The sequence below is a fragment of the Colias eurytheme genome, chromosome 3, assembly GCF_061535395.1.
Source record: "Colias eurytheme isolate Ceu_HAF_F1 chromosome 3, ilColEury1 Martin Lab GWU primary, whole genome shotgun sequence".
NCBI classification, from domain to species: Eukaryota; Metazoa; Arthropoda; class Insecta; order Lepidoptera; family Pieridae; genus Colias; species Colias eurytheme.
The window spans coordinates 10,165,865-10,172,186 of record NC_142982.1 but is presented as its reverse complement, the minus strand read 5'-3'; positions in this window follow the sequence as shown (position 1 = coordinate 10,172,186).

The following is a 6,322-nucleotide window of genomic DNA, read 5'->3' as shown; positions in this document are numbered from 1 at the left end:
CTAAGACGGAGCCCGCAAGAGGATATAGAGATGGCCATTAAAACTTTTATGAATTTCAACCATTTCAACATATCTAATGTTAAATGTATTTTCTTTGACTCGGAGCAAACAGCAATAAATAAAGATTTATCCAGCGAAGTTTGTTAGAATTTGAAATTTGTCTCCACGTTGATCAGTTGAACTTAAATATTATATTGTTCTTATAAATAATATCTTAATTAAATGCTGTCCAATAATAATAAAACATATAAATATTTGTATGTCAATTCGTTGGCGAATAATAATTATTGTGCGGACGTAATTTTCTTATAAAACCATTGTAACCACAATTCTGACAAATAAATTTTTCATTTAATTTCTATATAAATAATATCCACAACAACCAATCTACAAAATACCCAATACATATTATATTGCGTAAACCATCTAACCATTTTCAAGGCATTACAAGAATCACATTTATCGTTATCGTTGCAATTCCATCGTTTCTATACAAGTGGGTCATCCGTTCCCGCTCTACAAATAACGAAACGTGAAAGCACTTGATACTAAGTCTTTGGTACGAATTAAATCTTTAAAAAGACTAGACGTTTTAGGGCTGATTTTTCAATCCTTGGTTAAAACTTATTCGTCGAATAACGTATTAAACTACCATTTCAAAAGTGTATTCTAATCGTATTTGACAGTTTACAGGTGAAATTTTAATATGTTCGTGTTAGTACTTTATTAGACGGATACATTTTAACCAAGGATTGAAAAATCGGCCCTTAGTGACTGTTACTTGTTTAATCTTGCGTATTTTGATTTTGAATTATTTCATGTTAAGAACTCTATAATATTAAATATCTCGTATTTTACAATATTGTACCCCTTCCTACCTACTACCACAACACTGTCAATATAACTAACTGTGTTCCCGGTTTCGCCCGGGTCGTCAATGAAAAAGATACTCAATAAAGAGTGGTAAAGGTACGAGTATCTGATTGCAAAATATTTTTTTAAAATCAATATAGCAGTTTGAGTCTAATATTTAAAAACCTAAAAACAAATTTTTGCTCCCTATAAAATTATAGTAACACTATAATATAAACCTGTTTGAACAAAGTGTAAAAATATAACAAACTAGCAAACTAAAACAACAATGAAAATATACCGTAACTTTATTGTGATGGATGACCATAAAGTTTTCATATCTAATACGTTCCCATTCATAATTTTATGGTCCGCATTTTATTCCTTGATGGCAATGTTTCATGGCAATCTTCGAATAACATTGTTGATTTTATTATCCTACTCACTTGTGCCTCCTGGATTCATCTGTAAGAGTTTTATTTAGAAAAAAATGTATTTTAAGTGATTATACATATTTTTATAACATAGGTGTGTATTTTTAGGTCGACTTCGTCATGAAAACGATCATATTAAATTATAATTGAAGTTATACTTCTTTTGGCGCGATGGAGAAAAATGATGAGAGTGAATTTTTACGATGCGCGCGCACACCGACACCTAAATTTAACAGCATGAAGTTAGTTCCAGGTGGTATGAAAATTGATAACTATGTTCAAGTTGTATATTCTAGTATTTTTTATTTAAATAAAATCTCTTTATTAATTTTAATATTTATCGTTAATCACTACTGCATTTTAGTTCTTTTTTTTCCATACGCCAAAGAAGTATAACTTCTAACGCGTGTACATAAGTACACACACTCTTTTTTTTAACCAACCCATTTTTAGGTAGTCCTTTTTAACTATCAGTGACAAAAAGCTCTTTAACTATCTCATAACTGATAAACACCTAGTAAGTAATCATACTGCAAATGTATAGTAAAAAATTAAAAACTTGAAGAGAATGATTATTAACTTACGAACAAACATATATAAAATAACTTACGAACGTATAGAATTTACAATACTTACAGTCCATCCATAAAATACAAAACTAAGGAATTACCATAATACTTTTGGCCGAAAAGAATGGTTCCTTCGTTCAACGTCAAATACTCAATTTAGAAAGTGGCCGATCTTTTTAATTCTAGTAAACTAAGTTTAAAAGACCATTGCTCTAGTGAGCCACTGGCTAGGAACAGTGGTCGTTAGAATGTAATATTAGGAAATTACATGCAGTGATTTATAGAACCTACGCTAGCCGGATCGTTGACCCCGATAGATAGCGCTCAATCTTTATACTGGTTAGTGTCTGCGTACACGAATGTATACTTTCTATGGTGGAAAATGGGAAAATGTTGCTGGAAAGGGTATGGTGAAAAAAAATGGATGTGGAAGTTTTTAATGTAAACAGTAACATATAATTTAGGTTTTAAGTGTATGTTTTTAACATATTATAGTTTAGGTTGCTGGAAGAAATCGTTAACGAGAATGCTGCGAAATTGTGTAAGTTGCATACTGTAAATCCAAAGTATCACGAATATTTTGATGTTTTTACTATAGGCAAAAATATAAATACAATTACGTAGTTTAACAAAAGCCACTAATATTAGATACATATTATTGAAATACAATTGGGAATTGATTTTCGCAAAGACGGTTAGCATTAGAAAATTTATATGACTTGAATGAATCGGGGAAGAAATTGAAGGCATATTATGTGAGTCAGGTACAAGGAATGAAGAATTAGAGCACCCTATCACAAAAAAATGCTACCGTACAAGTTAATACTTTTATACCAATCCCTCTATTCTGAAATTTATTACAGAATTTAGGAGAATATGTACCAAAATCTTATTAAAAACGCTACGAGTAAAATTTTACCCCAACTCTATTTCAGCATGCGAAAACTTTTTATCGAACGAAACGTGAACGGTGCACGGAACTCCCAAATAGATTAAATAGTCAGGGCACTGTCACGACACGAGTCCTCGTCTGCTAATGTAAATTGAACCTTACATCTTTCAATCGTATTCAATTACTGTGTGCTCCGTGGTTTCACCCGCATTTCTCCGCTCCTGTTGGTCTTAGCGTGATGACGTATAGCCTATAGCCTTCCTCGATAAATAGGCTATCTAACACCGAAATAATTTTTCAAATCGGAACAGTAGTTCCTGAGATTAGCGCGTCCACACAAACAAACTTTAATAAATAAATAAACAAACACACGATCAAATATTTTAATCATTTTCAGAATAGTTGATCACTACTTAGTATAAAACAAAGTCGCTTTCTCTGCCCCTATGTCCATAATCCATATGTATGCAATCTTTAAAAATGCGCAACCGATTTTGATGCGGTTTTTTTAATAGGTAGAGTAATTCATTAGGAAGGTTTAAGTATATAATTTATTAGGTTTAAAACAAAGCGAGCGAAGCCGCGGGCGGAAAGCTAGTTCGGCATAATATAATACGAAAACAGAAGACTTTACACTGTGTTCAATTTGTACGGCAAATTGAACATAGTTAACATAAAAACTAATCTCCAACCACTTAAAAAGCAATACATCCAGAACCCAAACTTGTTCGCAACGATCTTTTAATCATTCCTACATTATGTAACAGTGACGTAAAGAAGGTAATTCCTCTTGAACAATCTCGTTTGACTAAGAGGCTGTCAATAGTGGGAAATTGGCTGGCCTGATTTATTTAGGACCGTGCAAGTAAACTTTATGAGGAATCGAAGATGTACGTTCCACGTGTGCGAGGAGTATATCGTGCATAGGTAAGGAGCATTTTAAATTAAGTTTATTTTCGCCTTTATTTAGACTTAACAGACTTCAAAGAGGTAGGAGGAGGTTCTTGGTGATTCGAGTGCAATTTCTTGAATTAGTTTGCTCAGAGCTTTCGACTGGGTGTGATTTTGAATGATTGATGATATTTTTTAATTTGAAAACCTCCTTCCTCCCGTGTAGTCTCATTTAAATTCAGTCAGGGTCTCACAACTTGAAGGTGGTTTAGTTTTTTTGTTAGTAATAGGTAGGTAATTATATTAATTGCAAACTATCATGCGGAAACTAATAAGTGCTAATAACATGTCTGGTAATTTCGATATTTCTCAATTAATTAAATTAAGTATACTGTTATTTCAATGAAACATGGTATACTTAGGTATTATAATTTATAGTTTGTCGTGAAATTGTTTGTAGCTATTTGCTCACGAAACTTCTAAATCGATTTACTCACAGTGGAAAATCATTATTATGTAATGAATGATTCCTATGTTTTACGTACAAGAAGGGAATCTTTAAAATTTTCCAATACATATCAGATTATTAGCAATGAAAAAGTTTTATAGTATGTTCATTGTTCTATAGCTTCATCAATGGCCCTTTGACATGCAATAAATAGAGACAGCTAATAAAGACTGACAGAGCGAAAGAGATAGACAGCTCAATCTGATAGCCAATTTTGAAGTTTTATGGTGCATCATGAAATTGTTTAGAATCGATACATGTTTCAAAGGTAAAATTTGTTCGTTTTTTAGAAAGTAGCTGACCCGTAGAATTTACAGTGTATCATGTTAAAGTGATTTTGCAAACCCTTTTGTTATAAATATTAGTTAGAATACAACATAACTTTTTATTGTGTTTGGTTTTAAGCGAAACTACGCTTGAAAGACACAGAATAGACAGAGTTATACTAATTATAAATAGGTATGTCTAAATTTAGAATTTGTCAAAGTAAATTGGTGTCCAAAATTTCCTCCCCTTTCGTTCCGGATCCTTTCATTAAATATGTATACAGAAACTCTTAAGCAAAGTTTTCTGTATAAATTATGGATTTTTCATTACCAAAATACTTTTTTGGGAGATAAAGGGAAATGTAGGGGGAATTTTGGTTATAAACGATGCAGATTATTTAGTCCATTAATAGCCAGAATTATATTTATGAGAATACCTATACGTTTTATGATTCCTACTAGAGATGGTATACAGCCATGATATTATGCATATCAATTAAAATAGAAAATAAAGAATGAATACGAAAAAAATCCATTCTTTCAAAATTTCTGACGTTTACCTGTTTTTGTATTTAGCAATAATATTAAGATATTCATACTTTAAGAGAAATTTGATATAACATGAACATTATCATTCAAGTTTATTTGCCAACCGACATCGACAGGAGTGTTTGAATATGAGGGCTCTACTATAGGAAAATTCCATACCTTTATGACATTCGTCTTCTATGAAGGTAAGTAATTTACTAAAAAGTGTGAAGTCATGGCGCTATAGAAGGAAAATGCATGTCATACTAGTATAGTAAGTAATAGGCATATGTGTATATTAATGATTGATTCTTTAACTTTTATTAAACATCATTCGCCAAGTATAGATAATCTCTATGACCGAATCAAAGTACTGGAAAGCCACAATTACATTACTAGTAAAAAGTGTGTAAAAAGGTAGGTAGGTTACCAGAACAGCATTCAATATTCAAAAATAACTGCGGTAAAAAAACCGACTTCAAAAACAGAAAAGTAAAAGATAAAAAATATTTTATATTATTAATTACTACATAATATATATAAATTTATAACATATTATATACCTAAATGTGCTATAATTACTGTTAGGTTTGATGTCATGTCGGTGACAAGCCTCCTCCTTTTTTTAAGTCGGTTAAAAATAGCACGCTAACGCACGCATGACTATAGTTTTCACAGTAAGAAGGCAAGATTCAACTATCGTGAGAGAAAAAGAGACAAATGAAGTAAATTGTAACTCATCAGCCACATTTCAACATGCCACTACCGGAGCGCTAATAACATAACCCTTTTTAATACAATTTGGAGTACTAGGACTTCAGAATTCAAGGATATATTTTGCCAAGAGTTAAAAAAAGTCTATTCTATAAAGTTCTTTATCGTTATGTCTTCCGTGTAGCGTCAATCGACCTTACACCGATTAACGTAAAACGCTTCTGCTTATCAAAGAGTAAATACAGTGTAAAATAGTGTGGTGTAAGGCACGAGCTGAAGCGATAAGCGGATGGAAACGCTCATAGATTTGGATATATTTTTTTCGTCTGTTAGTGGTTAGTGATTTTTAATAATATAATTATAAAAATGTTTATTGGTAGAAAAGGCACAAAAACGAAAAAAAAATGTTTTCTGGAATGAAAAAAAAATGGTTTATTGTACAAGAGCAGAATGCAATTTACAGATATTATTGTTATCGTGAAATTATTCGAAATAGAAGATAATATAGTTAAAGTGGTGGTATATAATATAGCTGTTACGCTCTACATACTTTCAAAACACTTTCTAATATGAAAGTTCTAAAATAAATTTCTTGAAAAGAAGTATTTAGTTTCAAGATTCATTTTAGTTCGTAAAATGAATCTTGAAACTCAGCTCAGGATTCAGCT